Below are 25,849 nucleotides of genomic sequence, written 5' to 3' on the forward strand. Positions count from 1 at the left end.
CCCCATCAAACATTGTCATGTTTGGCCAGGTTAAGTCCCATCAGACAGTTTGGTATTTGGTCAGGTTAAACCCCATCAGACAGATTCACATTTGGCCAGGGTAAACCCCATCAGATATTGTCACGTTTGGCCAGGTTAAACACCATCAGACATTTTCACGTTTGGTCACGTTAAACCTCATCAGACAGTTTCATATATGATCAGGTTAGGTTCACGTTTCGTCCGGTTAAACCCTATCAGATATCGTCACATTTGGCCAGGTTAAACCCTATCAGTCATTGTCACATTTGGTCAAGTTAAACCCCATCAGACATTTTCACATTTCGCCAGGTTAATCCCCATGAGGCATTGTTACATCTGGTCTGGTTAAACACCATCAGACAGTTTCACATTTGATCAGGTTAAACCCCATCATACGTTTTCACGTTTGGCCAGGTTAAACCCCATCAGACAGTTTCACATTTGGTCAGGTTATACTCCATCAGACAGTTTCACGTTTGGTCAGGTTAACCCCATCAGACAGTTTCACGTTTGGTCTGGTTAAACTCCATCAGAAAGTTTCACGTTTCGTCAGGTTAAACCCCATCAGACAGTTTCACGTTTGGTCAAGTTAAACCCCATCATACAGTTTCAAGTTTGGCCAGGTTAATCCCCATCAGACAATTTCACATTTGGTCAGGTTAAACCCCATCAGACAATTGCACATTTGGTCAGGTTAAACCCCACCAGACAGTTCCCCGTTTAGCCAGGTTAAACCCCATCAGACAATTGCACATTTGGTCAGGTTAAACCCCATCAGACAGTTTCACATTTGGCTAGGTTAAACCCCATTAGGCATTTTCACATTTGGTCACGTGAAACCTCATCAGACAGTTTCATATTTGGCCAGGTTTAACCCCATCAGACAGTTTCTTGTTTGGCCAGGTTAAACCCCATCAGACAGTTTCACATTTGGCCAGGTTAAACCCCATCAGACATTGTCACGTTTGGCCAGGTTAAACCTCATCAGACAGTTTCATATATGGTCAGGTTAGGTTCATGTTTAGTCAGGTTAAAACCCATCAGACAGTTTCACATTTGGTTAGGTTAAACCCCATCAGACACTTTCACGTTTCGCCAGGTTAAACCCCATCAAACATTGTCATGTTTGGCCAGGTTAAGCCCCATCAGACAGTTTGGTATTTGGTCAGGTTAAACCCCATCAGACAGATTCACATTTGGCCAGGGTAAACCCCATCAGATATTGTCATGTTTGGCCAGGTTAAACACCATCAGACATTTTCACATTTGGTCAGGTTAAACCACATCAGACAGTTTCACATTTGGTCAGGTTAAACCCCATCAGACAGTTTCATATTTGGCCAGGTTGAACCCCATCAGACAGTTTCTTGTTTGGCTAGGTTAAACCCCATCAGACAGTTTCATATTTGGTCAGTTTAAACCCTATCAGACAATTTGATATTTGGTCAGGTTATACCCCATCAGACCATTTCACGTTTCGCCAGGTTAAACCCCATCAGACATTGTCATGTTTGGCCAGGTTGAGCCCCATCAGACAGTTTGGTATTTGGTCAGGTTAAACCCCATCAGACAGTTTGATATTTGGCCAGGGTAAACCCCATCAGATATTGTCACGTTTGGCCAGGTTAAACACCATCAGACATTTTTACGTTTGGTTATGTTAAACCTCATCAGACAGTTTCATATATGATCAGGTTAGGTTCACGTTTAGTCCGATTAAACCCTATCAGATATTGTCAGATTTGGTCAGGTTAAACCCCATCAGTCATTGTTACATATGGTCAGGTTAAACCCCATCAGACAGTTTCACATTTGTTCAGGTTAAACCGCATCAGATAGTTTCAGGTTTGTCCAGGTTAAACCCCATCAGACAGTTTCAGGTTTGTCCAGGTTAAACCCCATCAGATATTGTCACATTTGGCCAGGTTAAACCCCATCAGACAGTTTCAGGTTTGTCCAGGTTAAACCCCATCAGATATTGTCACATTTGGTCAGGTTAAACCGTATCAGACAGTTTCACGTTTGGTCTGGTTAAGCCCCATCAGACAGTTTCACGTTTGGTTAAGTTAAACCCTATCAGACACTGTCACGTTTGGTCTGCTTAAAGCCCATCAGACATTGTCACATTTGGCCAGGTTAAACCCCATCAGACATTGTCACATTTGGTCAGGTTAAACCCCATCAGACAGTGTCATGTTTGGGCTGGTTGAACCCCATCAGACAGTTTTACATTTGGTCAGGTTAATCCCCATCAGACAGTTTCATATTTGGCCAGGTTAAAATCCCATCAGACACTCACGTTTGGCCAGGTTAAACCCCATCAGACATTTTCACGTTTGGACAGGTAAAATGCCATCAGACATTGTCATGTTTGGCCAAGTTAAACCTCATCAGACAGTTTCATATTTGGTCAGGTCAGCCTCACATTTGGTCAGGTTCCCCCCCATCAGAGATTGTCAATTTGGCCGGGTTAAACCTCATCAGACATTTTCACGTTTGGTCAGGTTAAGCCCCATCAGACAGCTTCACATTTGGTCCGCTGAAACCCCATCAGGCAGTTTGATATTTGTTCAGGTTAAACCGCATCAGACAGTTTCACGTTTGGTCTGGTTAAGACCCATCAGACAGTTTCACATTTGGTTAGGTTAAACCCCATCAGAGATTTTCTCGTTTGGCCAGGGAAAATGCCATCAGACATTGTCATATTTGGCCAGGTTAAACCTCATCAGACATTGTCACGTTTGGCCAGGTTAAACTCCATCAGATAGTTTCACGTTTGGTCAGGTTAAACCCCATGAGAAAGTTTCACGTTTCGCCAGGTTAATCCCCATCAGACAGTTTAACATTTGATCAGGTTAAACCCCATCAGACAGATTCACATTTGGCTAGGTTAAACCCTATCAGATATTGTCACATTTGGTCAAGTTAAACCCCATCAGACATTTTCACGTTTTGCCAGGTTAATCCCCATCAGGCATTGTCACATCTGGTCTGGTTAAACCTCATCAGTCAGTTTCACATTTGGCCAGGTTAAACCCCATCAGACAGTTTCACATTTCGCCAGGTTAATCCCCATCAGAGAGTTTCACAATTCGCCAGGTTAATCCCCATCAGACAGTTTCACAATTCGCCAGGTTAATCCCCATCAGACAGTTTCACAATTCGCCAGGTTAATCCCCATCAGGCATTGTTACATCTGGTCTGGTTAAACCTCATCAGACAGTTTCATATTTGGTCCAGTTAAACCCCATCAGACAGTTTCACGTTTGGCCAGGTAAAATGCCATCAGAGATCGTCATGTTTGGCCAGGTTAAACACCATCAGACAGTTTCACATTTGATCAGGTTAAACCCCATCATACATTTTCACGTTTGGCCAGGTTAAACCCCATCAGACAGTTTCACATTTTGTCAGGGTAAACCCCATCAGATATTGTCACGTTTGGTCACGTTAAACCTCATCAGACAGTTTCATATATGATCAGGTTAGGTTCATGTTTGGTCCGGTTAAACCCTATCAGATATTGTCAGATTTGGTCAGGTTAACCCCGTCAGACAGGTTCACTTTTGGTCAGGTTAAACCCCATCAGACGATTTCACGTTTGGACAGGTCAAAGCCCATCAGACAGTTTCACGTTTGGACAGGTTAAACCCCATCAGACCATCTCACATTTGGTCAGGTTAAACCACATCAGACAGTTTCACATTTGGTCAGGTTAAACCCCATCAGACAGTTTCACATTTGGCCAGGTTAAACCCCATCAGACAGTTTCATATTTGGTCAGTTTAAACCCTATCAGACAGTTTAATATTTGGTCAGGTTAAACCCCATCAGACCATTTCACGTTTGGCTAGGTTAAACCCCATCAGACACTTTCACGTTTGGTCACGTTAAACCTCATCAGACAGTTTCATATATGATCAGGTTAGGTTCACGTTTGGTCCGGTTAAACCCTATCAGATATCGTCACATTTGGCCAGGTTAAACCCTATCAGTCATTGTCACATTTCGTCAAGTTAAACCCCATCAGACATTTTCACATTTCGCCAGGTTAATCCCCATCAGGCATTGTTACATCTGGTCTGGTTAAACACCATCAGACAGTTTCACATTTGATCAGGTTAAACCCCATCATACGTTTTCACGTTTGGCCAGGTTAAACCCCATCAGACAGTTTCACATTTGGTCAGGTTATACTCCATCAGACAATTCCACATTTGGTCAGGTTAAACCCCATCAGACAGTTTCACATTTGGTCAGGTTATACTCCATCATACAGTTTCAAGTTTGGCCAGGTTAATCCCCATCAGACAATTTAACATTTGGTCAGGTTAAACCCCATCAGACAATTGCACATTTGGTCAGGTTAAACCCCACCAGACAGTTCCCCGTTTAGCCAGGTTAAACCCCATTAGACAATTGCACATTTGGTCAGGTTAAACCCCATCAGACAGTTTCACATTTGGCTAGGTTAAACCCCATTAGACATTTTCACATTTGGTCACGTGAAACCTCATCAGACAGTTTCATATTTGGCCAGGTTGAACCCCATCAGACAGTTTCTTGTTTGGCCAGGTTAAACCCCATCAGACATTGTCACGTTTGGCCAGGTTCAACCTCATCAGACAGTTTCATATATGGTCAGGTTAGGTTCATGTTTGGTCAGGTTAAAACCCATCAGACAGTTTCACATTTGGTTAGGTTAAACCCCATCAGACACTTTCACGTTTCACCAGGTTAAACCCCATCAAACATTGTCATGCTTGGCCAGGTTAAGCCCCATCAGACAGTTTGGTATTTGGTCAGGTTAAACCCCATCAGACAGATTCACATTTGGCCAGGGTAAACCCCATCAGATATTGTCACGTTTGGCCAGGTTAAACACCATCAGACATTTTCACATTTGGTCAGGTTAAACCACATCAGACAGTTTCACATTTGGTCAGGTTAAACCCCATCAGACAGTTTCATATTTGGCCAGGTTGAACCCCATCAGACAGTTTCTTGTTTGGCTAGGTTAAACTCCATCAGACAGTTTCATATTTGGTCAGTTTAAACCCATCAGACAGTTTGATATTTGGTCAGGTTAAACCCCATCAGACCATTTCACGTTTGGCTAGGTTAAACCCCATCAGACACTTTCACGTTTCGCCAGGTTAAACCCCATCAGACATTGTCATGTTTGGCCAGGTTGAGCCCCATCAGACAGTTTGGTATTTGGTCAGGTTAAACCCCATCAGACAGTTTGATATTTGGCCAGGGTAAACCCCATCAGATATTGTCACGTTTGGCCAGGTTAAACACCATAAGACATTTTTACGTTTGGTCATGTTAAACCTCATCAGACATTGTCACGTTTGGCCAGGTTAAACTCCATCAGATAGTTTCATGTTTGGTCAGGTTAAACCCCATCAGACAGTTTCACGTTTGGCCAGGTTAATCCCCATCAGACAGTTTCACATTTGGTCAGGTTAAACCCCATCAGACAGTTTCATGTTTGGTAGGTTAAACCCCATCAGATATTGTCACATTTGTTCAGGTTAAACCCCATCAGACATTGTCACGTTTGGTCAGGTTAAACCCCATCAGACATTGTCACATTTGGTCTGGTTAAACCCCATCAGACAGTTTCACATTTGGCCAGGTTAAACCCCATCAGACAGTTTCACATTTGGCCAGGTTAAACCCCATCAGACAGTTTCACAATTCGCCAGGTTAATCCCCATCAGACAGTTTCACAATTCGCCAGGTTAATCCCTATCAGGCAGTTTCACAATTCGCCAGGTTAATCCCCATCAGGCATTGTTACATCTGGTCTGGTTAAACCTCATCAGACAGTTTCATATTTGGTCCAGTTAAACCCCATCAGACAGTTTCACGTTTGGCCAGGTAAAATGCCATCAGAGATCGTCATGTTTCGTCAGGTTAATTTCCATCAGACAGTTTCACATTTGGTCAGGTTAAACCCACCAGACATTGTGACACATTTGGTCAGGATACACCCTATCAGACAGTTTCACGCTTGCTCAGCTTTGACCCCATCAGATATTGTCACGTTTGGTCAGGTTAAACCCCATCAGACAGTTTCACGTTTGGTCAGGTTAAACCCCATCAGACAGTTTCATATATGATCAGGTTAGGTTCACGTTTGGTCCGGTTAAACCCTATCAGATATTGTCAGATTTGGTCAGGTTAACCCCGTCAGACAGGTTCACTTTTGGTCAGGTTAAACCCCATCAGACAATCTCACATTTGGTCAGGTTAAACCACATCAGACATTGTCATATTTGGTCCAGTTAAACCCCATCAGACAGTTTCATATTTGGCCAGGTTAAACCCCATCAGACAGTTTCATATTTGGTCAGTTTAAACCCTATCAGACAGTTTCATGTTTGGTCTGGTTAAATCCCATCAGACCATCTAACGTTTGGTCAAGTTCAACCACATCAGACAGTTTCACGTTTGGACTGGTTAAACCCCATCAGACATTGTCATGTTTGGCCAGGTTAAACCCCATCAGACAGTTTGGTATTTGGTCAGGTTAAACCCCATCAGACAGATTCACATTTGGCCAGGGTAAACCCCATCAGACATTGTAACGTTTGGCCAGGTTAAACCTCATCAGACAGTTTCATATATGTTCAGGTTAGGTTCAAGTTTGGTCAGGTTAAAACCCATCAGACAGTTTCACATTTGGTCAGGTTAAACCCCATCAGATATTGTCACGTTTGGCCAGGTTAAACACCATCAGACATTTTCACATTTGGTCAGGTTAAACCCCATCAGACAGTTTCACATTTGGTCAGGTTAAACCCCATCAGACAGTTTCACATTTGGCCAGGTTCAACCCCATCAGGCAGTTTCACATTTGGTCAGGTTAAACCCATCAGACCATCTCACATTTGGTCAGGTTCAACCACATCAGACAGTTTAATATTTGGCCAGGTTCAACCCCATCAGATATTGTCACGTTTCGTCAGGTTAAACCCCATCAGACGTTTTCACGTTTGGTCATGTTAAACCTCATCAGACAGTTTCATATATGATCAGGTTAGGTTCACGTTTGGTCCGATTAAACCCTATCAGATATTGTCAGATTTGGTCAGGTTAAACCCCATCAGTCATTGTTACATATGGTCAGGTTAAACCCCATCAGACAGTTTCAGGTTTGTCCAGGTTAAACCCCATCAGATATTGTCACATTTGGCCAGGTTAAACCCCATCAGACAGTTTCAGGTTTGTCCAGGTTAAACCCCATCAGATGTTGTCACGTTTTGTCAGGTTAAACCCCATCAGACAGTTTCACATTTGGTCTGGTTAAACCCCATCAGACAGTTTCACGTTTGGTCAGGTTAAACCCCATCAGACAGTTTCACGTTTGGACTGGTTAAACCCCATCAGACACTGTCACGTTTGGTCAGGTTAAACCCCATCAGACATTGTCACATTTGGCCAGGTTAAACCCCATCAGACATTGTCACATTTGGTCAGGTTAAACCCCATCAGACAGTTTCATGTTTGGGCTGGTTGAACCCCATCAGACAGTTTTACATTTGGTCAGGTTAAACCCCATCAGACAGTTTCATGTTTGGGCTGGTTGAACCCCATCAGACAGTTTTACATTTGGTCAGGTTAATCCCCATCAGACAGTTTCATATTTGGCCGGGTTAAAATCCCATCAAACACTCACGTTTGGCCAGGTTAAACCCCATCAGACTGTTTCATATTTGGTCAGGTCAGCTTCACATTTGGTCAGGTTCCCCCCCATCAGAGATGGTCAATTTGTCCGGGTTAAACCTCATCAGACATTTTTACGTTTGGTCAGTTTAAGCCCCATCAGACAGCTTCACATTTGGTCCGCTGAAACCCTATCAGACAGTTTGATATTTGGTCAGGTTAAACCCCTGAAGACATTGACACCTTTGGTCAGGTTAAACCGCATCAGACAGTTTCACATTTGGCCAGGTTAAACCCCATCAGACAGTTTCACATTTGGCCAGGTTAAACCCCATCAGACAGTTTCATATTTGGTCAGTTTAAACCCTATCAGACAGTTTGATATTTGGTCAGGTTAAACCCCATCAGACCATTTCACGTTTGGCTAGGTTAAACCCCATCAGACAGTTTCACGTTTCGCCAGGTTAAACCCCATCAAACATTGTCATGTTTGGCCAGGTTAAGCCCCATCAGACAGTTTGGTATTTGGTCAGGTTAAACCCCATCAGACAGATTCACATTTGGCCAGGGTAAACCCCATCAGACATTGTCACGTTTGGCCAGGTTAAAACCCATCAGACAGTTTCACATTTGGTCAGGTTAAACCCCATCAGACACTTTCACGTTTCGCCAGGTTAAACCCCATCAAACATTGTCATGTTTGGCCAGGTTAAGCCCCATCAGACAGTTTGGTATTTGGTCAGGTTAAACCCCATCAGACAGATTCACATTTGGCCAGGTTAAACCCCATCAGATATTGTCATGTTTGGCCAGGTTAAACACCATCAGACATTTTCACATTTGGTCAGGTTAAACCCCATCAGACAGTTTCACATTTGGTCAGGTTAAACCCCATCAGACAGTTTCATATTTGGCCAGATTAAACCCCATCAGACAGTTTCACGTTTGGTCAGGTTAAACCCCATCAGACAGTTTCATATTTGGTCAGGTTAAACCCCATCAGACAGTTTCATATTTGGCCAGGTTAAACCCCATCAGATATTGTCACGTTTGGCCAGGTTAAACACCATCAGACATTTTCACGTTTGGTCATGTTAAACCTCATCAGACAGTTTCATATATGATCAGGTTAGGTTCACGTTTGGTCCGGTTAAACCCTATCAGATATTGTCACACGTTTGGTCAGGTTGAACCTCATCAGACATTGTCACGTTCGGTCAGGATACACCCATCAGCTAGTTTCACATTTGTTCAGGTTAAACCCCATCAGACAGTTTCACGTTTGGTCAGGTTAAACCCCATCAGACATTGTCAAGTTTGGCCAGGTTAAACCCCATCAGACAGTTTCAGGTTTGTCCAGGTTAAACCCCATCAGATATTGTCACATTTGGTCAAGTTAAACTCCATCAGATAGTTTCATGTTTGGTCAGGTTAAACCCCATCAGACAGTTTCACGTTTGGTCAGGTTAAACCCCATCAGACAGTTTCACATTTGGTCAGGTTAAACCCCATCAGACATTGTCACATTTGGTCAGGATAAACCCCATCAGACAGTTTCATATTTGGCCAGGTTAAACCCCATCAGACAGTTTCACGTTTAGCCAGGTTAAACCCCATCACACGGCTTCACATTTGGCCTGGTTAAACCCCATCAGACAGTTTCACATTTGGCTAGGTTAAACCCCATTAGACATTTTCACATTTGGTCACGTGAAACCTGATCAGACAGTTTGATATTTGGCCAGGGTAAACCCCATCAGAGATGGTCAATTTGTCCGGGTTAAACCCCATCAGACATTGTCACGTTTGGTCAGGTTAAACCCCATCAGACAGTTTCACATTTGGTCAGGTTAAACCCCATCAGACAGTTTCACATTTGGTCAGGTTAAACCCCATCAGACAGTTTCACGTTTGGCCAGGTTAAACCCCATCAGACAGTTTCACGTTTGTCCAGGTTAAACCCCATCAGATGTTGTCACATTTGGTCAGGTTAAACCCTATCAGACAGTTTCACATTTGGTCAGGTTAAACCCCATCAGACACTTTCACGTTTGTTCAGGTTAAACCCCATCAAACATTGTCATGTTTGGCCAGGTTAAGCCCCATCAGACAGTTTGGTATTTGGTCAGGTTAAACCCCATCAGACAGTTTCACATTTGGCCAGGTTAAACCCCATCAGATATTGTCATGTTTGGTTAGGTTAAACCCCGTCATAAAGTTTCATATTTGGCCCCGTTAAACCACAGCGGTCAGTTTCACATTTGGCCAGGTTAAACCCCATCAGACATTGTCACATTTGGCCAGGTTAAACCCCATCAGACAGTTTCACGTTTGGTCAGGTTAAACCCCATCACGCGGTTTCATATTTGGCCAGATTAAACCCCATCTGTCAGTTTCGTATTTGGCCAGGTTAAACCCCATCAAACATTGTCACGTTTCGTCAGGTTAAACACCATCAGACATTTTCACGTTTGGTCATGTTAAACCTCATCAGACAGTTTCATATATGATCAGGTTAGGTTCACGTTTGGTCCGATTAAACCCTATCAGATATTGTCAGATTTGGTCAGGTTAAACCCCATCAGTCATTGTTACATATGGTCAGGTTAAACCCCATCAGACAGTTTCACATTTGTTCAGGTTAAACCCTATCAGACAGTTTCACGTTTGGTCAGGTTAAACCCCATCAGACATTGTCACATTTGTCCAGGTTAAACCCCATCAGACAGTTTCACGTTTGCCCAGCTTTGACCCCATCAGATATTGTCACGTTTTGTCAGGTTAAACCCCATCAGACAGTTTCACGTTTGGTCAGGTTAAACCCCATCAGACAGTTTCACGTTTGGACAGGTTAAACCCCATCAGACAGTTTCACATTTGGTCAGGTTAAACCCCATCAGACATTGTCACATTTGGTCAGTTAAACCCCATCAGACAGTTTCATATTTGGTCAGGTTAAACCCCATCAGACAGTTTCACGTTTGGACAGGTTAAACCCCATCAGACAATTTCACATTTGGTCAGGTTAAACCCCATCAGACAGTTTCACATTTGGCCAGGTTAAACCCCATCAGATATTGTCACATTTGGTCAGGTTAAACCCAATCAGACAGTTTCACATTTGGTCAGGTTAAACCCCATCAGACAGTTTCACATTTGGTCAGGTTAAACCCCATCAGACAGTTTCACGTTTGGCCAGGTTAAACCCCATCACGCGGTTTCATATTTGGCCAGATTAAACCCCATCTGTCAGTTTCGTATTTGGCCAGGTTAAACCCCATCAAACATTGTCACGTTTGGCCAGGTTAAACACCATCAGACGTTTTCACGTTTGGTCATGTTAAACCTCATCAGACAGTTTCATATATGATCAGGTTAGGTTCACGTTTGGTCCGATTAAACCCTATCAGATATTGTCAGATTTGGTCAGGTTAAACCCCATCAGTCATTGTTACATATGGTCAGGTTAAACCCCATCAGACAGTTTATCATTTGGTCAGGTTAAACCCCATCAGATATTGTCACATTTGGTCAGGTTAAACCCAATCAGACAGTTTATCGTTTGCCCAGCTTTGACCCCATCAGATATTGTCACGTTTTGTCAGGTTAAACCCCATCAGACAGTTTCACATTTGGTCTGGTTAAACCCCATCAGACAGTTTCACGTTTGGTCAGGTTAAACCCCATCAGACAGTTTCACGTTTGGTCAGGTTAAACCCCATCAGACACTGTCACGTTTGGTCAGGTTAAACCCCATCAGACATTGTCACATTTGGCCAGGTTAAACCCCATCAGACATTGTCACATTTGGTCAGGTTAAACCCCATCAGACAGTTTCATGTTTGGTCTCCTTAAACACCATCAGACCATCTCACATTTGGTCAGGTTAAACCCCATCAGACAGTTTCATGTTTGGTCAGGTTAAACCCCATCAGACAGTTTCACATTTGGTCAGGTTAATCCCCATCAGACAGTTTCATATTTGGCCGGGTTAAAATCCCATCAAACACTCACGTTTGGCCAGGTTAAACCCCATCAGACTGTTTCATATTTGGTCAGGTCAGCTTCACATTTGGTCAGGTTCCCCCCCATCAGAGATGGTCAATTTGTCCGGGTTAAACCTCATCAGACATTTTTACGTTTGGTCAGGTTAAACCCCATCAGACAGTTTCACATTTGGTCAGGTTAAACCCCATCAGACAGTTTCACATTTGGTCAGGTTAAACCCCATCAGACATTGTCACGTTTGGTCAGGTTAAACCCCATCACGCGGTTTCATATTTGGCCAGATTAAACCCCATCTGTCAGTTTCGTATTTGGCCAGGTTAAACCCCATCAGACAGTTTCATATTTGGTCAGTTTAAACCCTATCAGACAGTTTGATATTTGGTCAGGTTAAACCCCATCAGACCATTTCACGTTTGGCTAGGTTAAACCCCATCAGACACTTTCACGTTTCGCCAGGTTAAACCCCATCAAACATTGTCATGTTTGGCCAGGTTAAGCCCCATCAGACAGTTTGGTATTTGGTCAGGTTAAACCCCATCAGACAGTTTCACATTTGGCCAGGTTAAACCCCATCAGACATTGTCACGTTTGGCCAGGTTAAAACCCATCAGACAGTTTCACATTTGGTCAGGTTAAACCCCATCAGACACTTTCACGTTTCGCCAGGTTAAACCCCATCAAACATTGTCATGTTTGGCCAGGTTAAGCCCCATCAGACAGTTTGGTATTTGGTCAGGTTAAACCCCATCAGACAGATTCACATTTGGCCAGGGTAAACCCCATCAGATATTGTCATGTTTGGCCAGGTTAAACACCATCAGACATTTTCACGTTTGGTCATGTTAAACCTCATCAGACAGTTTCATATATGATCAGGTTAGGTTCACGTTTGGTCCGATTAAACCCTATCAGATATTGTCAGATTTGGTCAGGTTAAACCCCATCAGACCATGTCACATTTGGTCAGGTTAAACCCCATCAGACAGTTTCACATTTGGTCAGGTTAAACCACATCAGACAGTTTCACGTTTGGTCAGGTTAAACCCGATCAGACATTGTCACATTTGTCCAGGTTAAACCCCATCAGACAGTTTCACGTTTGCCCAGCTTTGACCCCATCAGATATTGTCACGTTTTGTCAGGTTAAACCCCATCAGACAGTTTCACATTTGGTCAGGTTAAACCCCATCAGACAGTTTCACGTTTGGTCAGGTTAAACCCCATCAGACAGTTTCACATTTGGTCAGGTTAAACCCCATCAGACATTGTAACATTTGGTCAAGTTCAACCACATCAGACAGTTTCACATTTGGTCTGGTTAAACCCCATCAGACAGTTTCACGTTTGGTCAGGTTAAACCCCATCAGACAGTTTCACATTTGGTCAGGTTAAACCCCATCAGACAGTTTCACATTTGGTCAGGTTAAACCCCATCAGACATTTTCACATTTGGTCAGGTTAAACCCCATCAGACATTGTCACGTTTGGCCAGGTTAAACCCCATCAGAGATTGTCACATTTGGTCAGGTTAAACCCCATCAGACATTGTCACGTTTGGTCAGGTTAAACCCCATCAGACAGTTTCACATTTGGTCAGGTTAAACCCCATCAGACAGTTTCACATTTGGTCAGGTTAAACCCCATCAGACAGTTTCACGTTTGGCCAGGTTAAACCCCATCAGACAGTTTCACGTTTGTCCAGGTTAAACCCCATCAGATATTGTCACATTTGGTCAGGTTAAACCCCATCAGACAGTTTCACATTTGGTCAGGTTAAACCCCATCAGACAGTTTCACGTTTGGCCAGGTTAAACCCCATCAGACATTGTCATGTTTGGTCAGGTTAAACCCCATCAGACAGTTTGGTATTTGGTCAGGTTAAACCCCATCAGACAGATTCACATTTGGCCAGGGTAAACCCCATCAGATATTGTCATGTTTGGCCAGGTTAAACACCATCAGACATTTTCACATTTGGTCAGGTTAAACCACATCAGACAGTTTCACATTTGGTCAGGTTAAACCCCATCAGACAGTTTCATATTTGGCCAGGTTGAACCCCATCAGACAGTTTCTTGTTTGGCTAGGTTAAACCCCATCAGACAGTTTCATATTTGGTCAGTTTAAACCCTATCAGACAGTTTGATATTTGGCCAGGGTAAACCCCATCAGATATTGTCACGTTTGGCCAGGTTAAACACCATCAGACATTTTCACGTTTGGTCATGTTAAACCTCATCAGACAGTTTCATATATGATCAGGTTAGGTTCACGTTTGGTCCGATTAAACCCTATCAGATATTGTCAGATTTGGTCAGGTTAAACCCCATCAGTCATTGTCACATTTGGTCAGGTTAAACCCCATCAGAGATTGTCACATTTGGTCAAGTTAAACCACATCAGACAGTTTCACGTTTGGTCAGGTTAAACCCCATCAGACATTGTCACATTTGGCCAGGTTAAACCCCATCAGACAGTTTCAGGTTTGTCCAGGTTAAACCCCATCAGATATTGTCACATTTGGTCAAGTTAAACTCCATCAGATAGTTTCATGTTTGGTCAGGTTAAACCCCATCAGAAGGTTTCACGTTTCGCCAGGTTAAACCCCATCAGACAGTTTCACATTTGGTCAGGTTAAACCCCATCAGATATTGTCACATTTGGTCAGTTAAACCCCATCAGACAGTTTCACATTTGGTCTGGTTAAACCCCATCAGACAGTTTCACGTTTGGTCAGGTTAAACCCCATCAGACAGTTTCACATTTGGTCAGGTTAAACCCCATCAGACAGTTTCACATTTGGTCAGGTTAAACCCCATCAGACATTGTCACATTTGGTCAGGTTAAACCCCATCAGACAGTTTCATATTTGGTCAGGTTAAACCCCATCAGAGAGCTTCATATTTGGCCAGGTTAAACCCCATCAGACATTTTCACGTTTGGTCAGGTTAAACCCCATCAGACAGTTTCACATTTGGTCAGGTTAAACCCCATCAGACAGTTTCACATTTGGTCAGGTTAAACCCCATCAGACAGTTTCACGTTTGGTCAGGTTAAACCCCATCAGACAGTTTCACGTTTGGTAGGTTAAACCCCATCAGATATTGTCACATTTGGTCAGGTTAAACCCCATCAGACAGTTTCACATTTGGTCAGGTTAAACCCCATCAGACAGTTTCACGTTTGGTCAGGTTAAACCCCATCAGACAGTTTCACGTTTGGTCAGGTTAAACCCCATCAGACATTGTCACGTTTGGTCAGGTTAAACCCCATCAGACATTGTCACATTTGGCCAGGTTAAACCCCATCAGACATTGTCACATTTGGTCAGGTTAAACCCCATCAGACAGTTTCATGTTTGGTCAGGTTAAACCCCGTCAGACAGTTTCATATTTGGCCAGGTTAAACCCCATCAGACAGTTTCATATTTGGCCAGGTTAAACCCCATCAGATATTGTCACGTTTGGCCAGGTTAAACCCCATCAGACTGTTTCATATTTGGTCAGGTCAGCTTCACATTTGGTCAGGTTCCCCCGCATCAGAGATTGTCAATTTGGCCGGGTTAAACCTCATCAGACATTTTCACGTTTGGTCAGGTTAAGCCCCATCAGACAGCTTCACATTTGGTCTGGTTAAACCCCATCAGACCATGTCATATTTGGTCAGGTTAAACCCCATCAGAGATTGTCACATTTGGTCAAGTTAAACCACATCAGACAGTTTCACGTTTGGTCAGGTTAAACCCCATCAGACATTTTCACATTTGGCCAGGTAAAATGCCATCAGACATTGTCATGTTTGGTCAGGTTAAACCCTGTCAAACATTTTCACGTTTGGCCAGGTTAAAACCCATCAGACAGTTTCACATTTGGTCAGGTTAAACCCCATCAGACAGTTTCACATTTGGTCAGGTTAAACCCCATCAGACAGTTTCACATTTGGTCAGGTTAAACCCCATCAGACAGTTTCACATTTGGTCAGGTTAAACCCCATCAGACATTGTCACATTTGGTCAGATTAAACCCCATCAGACATTTTCACGTTTGGCCAGGTTAAACCCCATCAGACATTGTCACATTTGGTCAGGTTAAACCCCATCAGACAGTTTCACATTTGGTCAGGTTAAACCCCATCAGACAGTTTCACATTTGGTCAGGTTAAACCCCATCAGACATTGTCACATTTGGTCAGGTTAAACCCAATCAGACAGTTTCACATTTGGTCAGGTTAAACCCCATCAGACAGTTTCACATTTGGTCAGGTTAAACCCCATCAGACAGTTTCACGTTTGGCCAGGTTAAACCCCATCAGACCATCTCACATTTGGTCAGGTTAAACCCCATCAGACAGTTTCACGTTTGGACAGGTTAAACCCCATCAGACAGTTTCACATTTGGTCAGGTTAAACCCCATCAGACAGTTTCACATTTGGCCAGGTTAAACCCCATCAGACAGTTTCACGTTTGGTCAGGTTAAACCCCATCACGCGGTTTCATATTTGGCCAGATTAAACCCCATCTGTCAGTTTCGTATTTGGCCAGGTTAAACCCCATCAAACATTGTCACGTTTGGCCAGGTTAAACACCATCAGACATTTTCACGTTTGGTCATGTTAAACCTCATCAGACAGTTTCATATATGATCAGGTTAGGTTCACGTTTGGTCCGATTAAACCCTATCAGATATTGTCAGATTTGGTCAGGTTAAACCCCATCAGTCATTGTTACATATGGTCAGGTTAAACCCCATCAGACAGTTTCACATTTGTTCAGGTTAAACCGCATCAGATAGTTTAACGTGTGGTCAGGTTAAACTCCGCGAGACATTGTCATGTTTGGTCAGGTTAAACCCCGTCACACGGTTTCATATTTGGCCCAGTTAAACCCCAGCAGTCAGTTTCACATTTGGTCAGGTTAAACCCCATCAGATATTGTCACATTTGGCCAGGTTAAAACCCATCAGACAATTTCACGTTTGTCTAGGTTAAACCCCATCAGATATTGTCACATTTGGTCAAGTTAAACTCCATCAGATAGTTTCATGTTTGGTCAGGTTAAATCCCATCAGAAGGTTTCACGTTTCGCCAGGTTAAACCCCATCAGACAGATTCACATTTGGCTAGGTTAAACCCTATCAGACATTGTCATATTTGGTCCAGTTAAACCCCATCAGACAGTTTCATATTTGTTCAGGTTAAACCCCATCAGACAGTTTCACGTTTGGACTGGTTAAACCCCATCAGACCATGTCACATTTGGTCAGGTTAAACCCATCAGACAGTTTCACGTTTGGCCAGGTTAAACCCCATCAGACAGGTTCACATTTGGCCTGGTTAAACCCCATCAGACAGTTTCATATTTGGCCAGGTTAAACCCCATCAGATATTTTCACATTCGGTCATGTTAAACCTCATCAGACAGTTTCATATATGATCAGGTTAGGTTCACGTTTGGTCCGATTAAACCCTATCAGATATTGTCAGATTTGGTCAGGTTAAACCCCATCAGACATTGTCACATTTGGTCAGGTTAAACCCCATCAGACAGGTTCACATTTGGTCAGGTTAAACCCCATCAGACAGTTTCACGTTTGGTCAGGTTAAACCCCATCAGACATTGTCATGTTTGGTCAGGTTAAACCCCATCAGACAGTTTCACATTTGGTCAGGTTAAACCCCATCAGACAGTTTCACATTTGGCCAGGTTAAACCCCATCAGACAGTTTCACGTTTGGTCAGGTTAAACCCCATCAGATATTGTCACATTTGGGCAGGTTAACCCCTATCAGACAATTCTACGTTTGTCTAGGTTAAACCCCATCAGATATTGTCACATTTGGTCAGGTTAAACCCCATCAGACATTTTCATGTTTGGTCAGGTTAAACCCCATCAGAAGGTTTCATATTTGGTCAAGTTGAACCACATCAGACAGTTTCACATTTGGTCTGGTTAAACCCCATGAAACATTGTCACATTTGGTCAGTTAAACCCCATCAGACAGTTTCATATTTGGTCAGGTTAAACCCCATCAGACAGTTTCACGTTTGGCCAGGTTAAACCCCATCAGACAATTTCACATTTGGTCAGGTTAAACCCCATCAGACAGTTTCACATTTGGCTAGGTTAAACCCCATTAGACATTTTCACATTTGGTCACGTGAAACCTGATCAGACAGTTTGATATTTGGCCAGGGTAAACCCCATCAGAGATGGTCAATTTGTCCGGGTTAAACCCCATCAGACATTTTCACGTTTGGTCAGGTTAAACCCCATCAGACAGTTTGATATTTGGTCAGGTTAAACCGCATCAGACAGTTTCACGTTTGGCCAGGTTAAACCCCATCAGACAGTTTCAGGTTTGTCCAGGTTAAACCCCATCAGATGTTGTCACATTTGGTCAGGTTAAACCCTATCAGACAGTTTCACATTTGGTCAGGTTAAACCCCATCAGACAGTTTCACGTTTGGTCAGGTTAAACCCCATCAGACAGTTTCACTTTTGGACACGTCAAACCACATCAGACAGTTTCACATTTGGTCAGGTTAAACCCCGTCAGACATTGTCACATTTGGCCAGGTTAAACCCCATCAGACATTGTCACATTTGGTCAGGTTAAACCCCATCAGACACTTTCATGTTTGGTCAGGTTAAACCCCGTCAGACAGTTTCACATTTGGTCAGGTTAAACCCCATCAGACAGTTTCACATTTGGCCAGGTTAAAATCCCATCAAACACTCACGTTTGGCCAGGTTAAACCCCATCAGACTGTTTCATATTTGGTCAGGTCAGCTTCACATTTGGTCAGGTTCCCCCGCATCAGAGATTGTCAATTTGGCCGGGTTAAACCTCATCAGACATTTTCACGTTTGGTCAGGTTAAACCCCATCAGACAGTTTCACATTTGGTCGTGTTAAACCCCATCAGACAGTTTCACATTTAGTCAGGTTAAACCCCATCAGACATTGTGACACGTTTGGTCAGGTTAAACCACATCAGACAGATTCACGTTTGGTCTGGTTAAGCCCCATCAGAGATTTTGACGTTTGGCCAGGGAAAATGCCATCAGACATTGTCATGTTTGGTCAGGTTAAACCCCATCAGATATTGTCACGTTTTGTCAGGTTAAACCCCATCAGACAGTTTCACATTTGGTCAGGTTAAACCCCATCAGACAGTTTCACGTTTGGTCAGGTTAAACCCCATCAGACAGTTTGGCACTTGGTCAGGTTAAACTCCATCAGACAGTTTCACATTGGTCAGGCTAAACCCTATCAGACGTTGTCACATTTGGTCAAGTTAAACCCCATCAGACATTTTCACGTTTTGCCAGGTTAATCCCCATCAGGCATTGTCACATCTGGTCTGGTTAAACCTCATCAGACAGTTTCACATTTGGCCAGATTAAACCCCATCAGACAGTTTCACATTTCTCCAGGTTAATCCCCATCAGGCATTGTTACATCTGGTCTGGTTAAACCTCATCAGACAGTTTCATATTTGGTCCAGTTAAACCCCATCAGACAGTTTGATATTTGGTCAGGTTAAACCTTATCAGACAGTTCCCCGTTTAGCCAGGTTAAACCCCATCAGACAATTTCACATTTGGTCAGGTCAAACCCCACCAGACTGTTCCCCGTTTAGCCAGGTTAAACCCCATCAGACAATTTCACATTTGGTCAGGTTAAACCCCATCAGACAGTTTCATATTTGGCCAGGTTGAACCCCATCAGACAGTTTCTTGTTTGGCTAGGTTAAACCCCATCAGACAGTTTCATATTTGGTCAGTTTAAACCCTATCAGACAGTTTGATATTTGGCCAGGGTAAACCCCATCAGATATTGTCACGTTTGGCCAGGTTAAACACCATCAGACATTTTCACGTTTGGTCATGTTAAACCTCATCAGACAGTTTCATATATGATCAGGTTAGGTTCACGTTTGGTCCGATTAAACCCTATCAGATATTGTCAGATTTGGTCAGGTTAAACCCCATCAGTCATTGTTACATATGGTCAGGTTAAACCCCATCAGACAGTTTCACATTTGTTCAGGTTAAACCGCATCAGATAGTTTAACGTGTGGTCAGGTTAAACTCCGCGAGACATTGTCAAGTTTGGCCAGGTTAAACTCCATCAGACAGTTTCACATTTGGCCAGGTTAATCCCCATCAGACAGTTTCAGGTTTGTCCAGGTTAAACCCCATCAGTTATTGTCACATTTGGCCAGGTTAAACCCCATCAGACAGTTTCAGGTTTGTCCAGGTTAAACCCCATCAGATATTGTCACATTTGGTCAAGTTAAACTCCATCAGATAGTTTCATGTTTGGTCAGGTTAAACCCCATCAGAAGGTTTCACGTTTCGCCAGGTTAAACCCCATCAGACAGATTCACATTTGGCTAGGTTAAACCCTATCAGACATTGTCATATTTGGTCCAGTTAAACCCCATCAGACAGTTTGATATTTGGTCAGGTTAAACCTTATCAGACAGTTCCCCGTTTAGCCCGGTTAAACCCCATCAGACAATTTCACATTTGGTCATGTTAAACCCCACCAGACAGTTCCCCGTTTAGCCAGGTTAAACCACATCAGACAATTTCACATTTGGTCAGGTTAAACCCCATCAGACAGTTTCATATTTGGCCAGGTTAAACCCCATTAGATATTTTCACATTCGGTCATGTTAAACCTCATCAGACAGTTTCATATATGATCAGGTTAGGTTCACGTTTGGTCCGATTAAACCCTATCAGATATTGTCAGATTTGGTCAGGTTAAACCCCATCAGTCATTGTTACATATGGTCAGGTTAAACCCCATCAGACAGTTTCACATTTGTTCAGGTTAAACCGCATCAGATAGTTTCACGTGTGGTCAGGTTAAACTCCGCGAGACATTGTCAAGTTTGGCCAGGTTAAACCCCATCAGACAGTTTCACATTTGGCCAGGTTAAACCCCATCAGACAGTTTCACATTTGGCCAGGTTAAACCCCATCAGACAGTTTCAGGTTTGTCCAGGTTAAACCCCATCAGATATTGTCACATTTGGCCAGGTTAAACCCCATCAGACAGTTTCAGGTTTGTCCAGGTTAAACCCCATCAGATATTGTCACATTTGGTCAAGTTAAACTCCATCAGATAGTTTCATGTTTGGTCAGGTTAAACCCCATCAGAAGGTTTCACGTTTCGCCAGGTTAAACCCCATCAGACAGATTCACATTTGGCTAGGTTAAACCCTATCAGACATTGTCATATTTGGTCCAGTTAAACCCCATCAGACAGTTTGATATTTGGTCAGGTTAAACCTTATCAGACAGTTCCCCGTTTAGCCAGGTTAAACCCCATCAGACAATTTCACATTTGGTCAGGTTAAACCCCATCAGACAGTTTCACATTTGGCTAGGTTAAACCCCATTAGACATTTTCACATTTGGTCACGTGAAACCTGATCAGACAGTTTGATATTTGGCCAGGGTAAACCCCATCAGAGATGGTCAATTTGTCCGGGTTAAACCTCATCAGACATTTTCACGTTTGGTCAGGTTAAGCCCCATCAGACAGCTTCACATTTGGTCCGCTGAAACCCCATCAGACAGTTTGATATTTGGTCAGGTTAAACCCCTGAAGACATTGACACCTTTGGTCAGGTTAAACCGCATCAGACAGTTTCACGTTTGGCCAGGTTAAGCCCCATCAGACAGCTTCACATTTGGTCCGCTGAAACCCCATCAGACAGTTTGATATTTGGTCATGTTAAACCCCTGAAGACATTGACACCTTTGGTCAGGTTAAACCGCATCAGACAGTTTCACGTTTGGCCAGGTTAAGCCCCATCAGACAGTTTCACATTTGGTTAGGTTAAACCCCATCAGAGATTTTCTCATTTGGCCAGGTAAAATGCCATCAGACATTGTCATATTTGGCCAGGTTAAACCTCATCAGACATTGTCACGTTTGGCCAGGTTAAACCCCATCAGACAATTTCACATTTGGTCAGGTTAAACCCCATCAGACAGTTTCACATTTGGCTAGGTTAAACCCCATTAGACATTTTCACATTTGGTCACGTGAAACCTGATCAGACAGTTTCATATTTGGCCAAGTTAAACCCCATTAGACATTTTCACATTTGGTAATGTTAAACCTCATCAGACAGTTTCATATATGATCAGGTTAGGTTCACGTTTGGTCCGATTAAACCCTATCAGATATTGTCAGATTTGGTCAGGTTAAACCCCATCAGTCATTGTTACATATGGTCAGGTTAAACCCCATCAGACAGTTTCACATTTGTTCAGGTTAAACCGCATCAGATAGTTTCACGTGTGGTCAGGTTAAACTCCGCGAGACATTGTCAAGTTTGGCCAGGTTAAACCCCATCAGACAGTTTCAGGTTTGTCCAGGTTAAACCCCATCAGATATTGTCACATTTGGCCAGGTTAAACCCCATCAGACAGTTTCAGGTTTGTCCAGGTTAAACCCCATCAGATGTTGTCACATTTGGTCAGGTTAAACCCTATCAGACAGTTTCACATTTGGTCAGGTTAAACCGTATCAGACCGTTTCACGTTTGGTTTGGTTAAGCCCCATCAGACAGTTTCACGTTTGGTTAGGTTAAACCCTATCAGACACTGTCACGTTTGGTCTGCTTAAAGCCCATCAGACATTGTCACATTTGGCCAGGTTAAACCCCATCAGACATTGTCACATTTGGTCAGGTTAAACCCCATCAGACAGTTTCATGTTTGGGCTGGTTGAACCCCATCAGACAGTTTTACATTTGGTCAGGTTAATCCCCATCAGACAGTTTCATATTTGGCCAGGTTAAAATCCCATCAAACACTCACGTTTGGCCAGGTTAAACCCCATCAGACATTTTCACGTTTGGACAGGTAAAATGCCATCAGACATTGTCATGTTTGGCCAGGTTAAACCTCATCAGACAGTTTCATATTTGGTCAGGTCAGCTTCACATTTGGTCAGGTTCCCCCGCATCAGAGATTGTCAATTTGGCCGGGTTAAACCTCATCAGACATTTTCACGTTTGGTCAGGTTAAGCCCCATCAGACAGCTTCACATTTGGTCCGCTGAAACCCCATCAGACAGTTTGATATTTGGTCAGGTTAAACCCCTGAAGACATTGACACCTTTGTTCAGGTTAAACCGCATCAGACAGATTCACGTTTGGTCTGGTTAAGCCCCATCAGAGATTTTGACGTTTGGCCAGGGAAAATGCCATCAGACATTGTCATGTTTGGTCAGGTTAAACCTCATCAGACATTGTCACGTTTTGCCAGGTTAAACTCCATCAGATAGTTTCACGTTTGGTCAGGTTAAACCCCATCAGAAAGTTTCACCTTTCGCCAGGTTAATCCCCATCAGACAGTTTATCATTTGATCAGGTTAAACCCCATCAGACAGATTCACATTTGGCTAGGCTAAACCCTATCAGACGTTGTCACATTTGGTCAAGTTAAACCCCATCAGACATTTTCACGTTTTGCCAGGTTAATCCCCATCAGGCATTGTCACATCTGGTCTGGTTAAACCTCATCAGACAGTTTCACATTTGGCCAGATTAAACCCCATCAGACAGTTTCACATTTCTCCAGGTTAATCCCCATCAGGCATTGTTACATCTGGTCTGGTTAAACCTCATCAGACAGTTTGATATTTGGTCAGGTTAAACCTTATCAGACAGTTCCCCGTTTAGCCAGGTTAAACCCCATCAGACAATTTCACATTTGGTCAGGTCAAACCCCACCAGACTGTTCCCCGTTTAGCCAGGTTAAACCCCATCAGACAATTTCACATTTGGTCAGGTTAAACCCCATCAGACAGTTTCACATTTGGATAGGTTAAACCCCATTAGACATTTTCACATTTGGTCACGTGAAACCTGATCAGACAGTTTCATATTTGGCCAGGTTAAACCCCATTAGACATTTTCACATTTGGTCACGTGAAAACTCATCAGACAGTTTCATATTTGGCCAGGTTAAACCCCATCAGACATTGTCACATTTGGCCATGTTAAACCTCATCAGACAGTTTCATATATGGTCAGGTTAGGTTACCGTTTGGTCAGGTTAAAACCCATCAGACCATCTCACATTTGGTCAGGTTGAACCCCATCAGACAGTTTCACATTTGGTCAGGTTAAAACCCATCAGACAGTTTCATATTTGGTCAGTTTTAACCCTATCAGACAGTTTGATATTTGGCCGGGTTGAACCCCATCAGACCATTTCACATTTGGCTAGGTTAAACCCCATCAGACACTTTCACGTTTCGCCAGGTTAAACCCCATCAAACATTGTCATGTTTGGCCAGGTTAAGCCCCATCAGACAGTTTGGTATTTGGTCAGGTTAAACCCCATCAGACAGATTCACATTTGGCCAGGGTAAACCCCATCAGATATTGTCACGTTTTGCCAGGTTAATCCCCATCAGGCATTGTCACATCTGGTCTGGTTAAACCTCATCAGACAGTTTCACATTTGGCCAGGTTAAACCCCATCAGACACTTTCACGTTTCGCCAGGTTAAACCCCATCAAACATTGTCATGTCTGGCCAGGTTAAGCCCCATCACACAGTTTGGTATTTGGTCAGGTTAAACGCCATCAGACAGATTCACATTTGGCCAGGGTAAACCCCATTAAATATTGTCACGTTTGGCCAGGTTAAACACCATCAGACATTTTCACGTTTGGTCACGTTAAACCTCATCAGACAGTTTCATATATGATCAGGTTAAACCGCATCAGATAGTTTCACGTGTGGTCAGGTTAAACTCCGCGAGACATTGTCAAGTTTGGCCAGGTTAAACCCCATCAGACAGTTTCACATTTGGCCAGGTTAAACCCCATCAGACAGTTTCAGGTTTGTCCAGGTTAATCCCCATCAGATATTGTCACATTTGAGCTGGTTGAACCCCATCAGACAGTTTTACATTTGGTCATGTTAAGCCCCATCAGACTGTGTCAGATCGGCCAGGTTAAACCCCATCAAAGTGTTTCAGATTTGGTCAGTTTAAACCCTATCAGAGAGTTTAGTCTTTGGTCAGGTTAAACCCCATCAGACAGTTTCACGTTTGGTCTGGTTAAACCTCATCAGACATTGTCACGTTTGGCCAGGTTAATCCCCATCAGACAGCTTCACGTTTCGCCAGGTTAATCCCCATCAGACAGTTTCTCATTTGTCCAGGTTAAACCCTATCAGACATTGTCACATTTGGTCAAGTTAAACCCCATCAGACATTTTCACGTTTCGCCAGGTTAATTCCCATCAGGCATTGTCACATCTGGTCTGGTTAAACCTCATCAGACAGTTTCACATTTGGCCAGGTTAAACCCCATCAGACAGATTCATATTTGGCCAGGGTAAACCCCATCAGACAGTTTCACGTTTGGCCAGGTTAAACACCATCAGACATTTTCACGTTTGGTCACGTTAAACCTCATCAGACAGTTTCATATATGATCAGGTTAGGTTCACGTTTGGTCCGGTTAAACCCTATCAGATATTGTCAGATTTGGTCAGGTTAAACCCCATCAGTCATTGTTACATATGGTCAGGTTAAACCCCATCAGACAGTTTCACATTTGTTCAGGTTAAACCGCATCAGATAGTTTCACGTGTGGTCAGGTTAAACTCCGCGAGACATTGTCAAGTTTGGCCAGGTTAAACCCCATCAGACAGTTTCACATTTGGCCAGGTTAAACCCCATCAGACAGTTTCAGGTTTGTCCAGGTTAACCCCCATCAGATATTGTCACATTTGGTCAGGTTAAACCCTATCAGACAGTTTCACATTTAGTCAGGTTAAACCGTATCAGACAGTTTCACGTTTGGTCTGGTTAAGCCCCATCAGACAGTTTCACGTTTGGTTAGGTTAAACCCTATCAGACATTGTCACGTTTGGTCTGGTTAAACTCCGTCAGACATTGTCACATTTGGCCAGGTTAAACTCCATCAGACATTGTCACATTTGGCCAGGTTAAACCCCATCAGACAGTTTCATGTTTGGGCTGGTTGAACCCCATCAGACAGTTTTACATTTGGTCATGTTAAGCCCCATCAGACTGTGTCAGATCGGCCAGGTTAAACCCCATCAAAGTGTTTCAGATTTGGTCAGTTTAAAC

This window comes from Mobula hypostoma, chromosome 16, assembly GCF_963921235.1.
Source record: "Mobula hypostoma chromosome 16, sMobHyp1.1, whole genome shotgun sequence".
NCBI lineage: Eukaryota > Metazoa > Chordata > Chondrichthyes > Myliobatiformes > Myliobatidae > Mobula > Mobula hypostoma.